Here is a 568-nt window from a genome sequence, read left to right on the forward strand (position 1 = left end):
AATTATGTAAATTGTTCCCACAGGAGTTCAACCAGGAGATCAATGGCTAGCTATGACATACGCTGATCACCAGGAAGCTGCACAGAACAAAGGAAGGCCCTGACTAGCAGCCATCAACCAGGGAAGGGAGGCCCCGGCTGGCAGCCAGAACTAAGGCCTCAGCTGGCAACTGGAAGGCCCCAATTGGCCCTAATTGACAGCCAGGCCTAGGTACACTACCAGTGCACGAATTTTGTGCACCAGACCTCTAGTTTATTTAATATGTGATTATTTAAACACACACACACACATGCACACACACACACACACACACACACTATACACTAAGGACATATCTAATCTAATAAAAGAGAAACATGCAAGTTGACTGGTCCTCTGCCACACCCAAAGCCACAACCCCCAGCCAATCAGAGTGACTATATTAACCCAACCAAGATGGCGGCCGGCAGCCATGGAGCTGGAGTAAAGAGGAGGCTTGGTTGACCCGGTGATGGAGGAAGCCAAGCTTCCCGCCTGTCCTGACCGGCTGTGGCCTCGGCTCAAGGCAACAAAGTTTCAATTATAGAAG

Source organism: Myotis brandtii, unplaced genomic scaffold (assembly GCF_000412655.1).
Source record: "Myotis brandtii unplaced genomic scaffold, ASM41265v1 scaffold116, whole genome shotgun sequence".
NCBI lineage: Eukaryota > Metazoa > Chordata > Mammalia > Chiroptera > Vespertilionidae > Myotis > Myotis brandtii.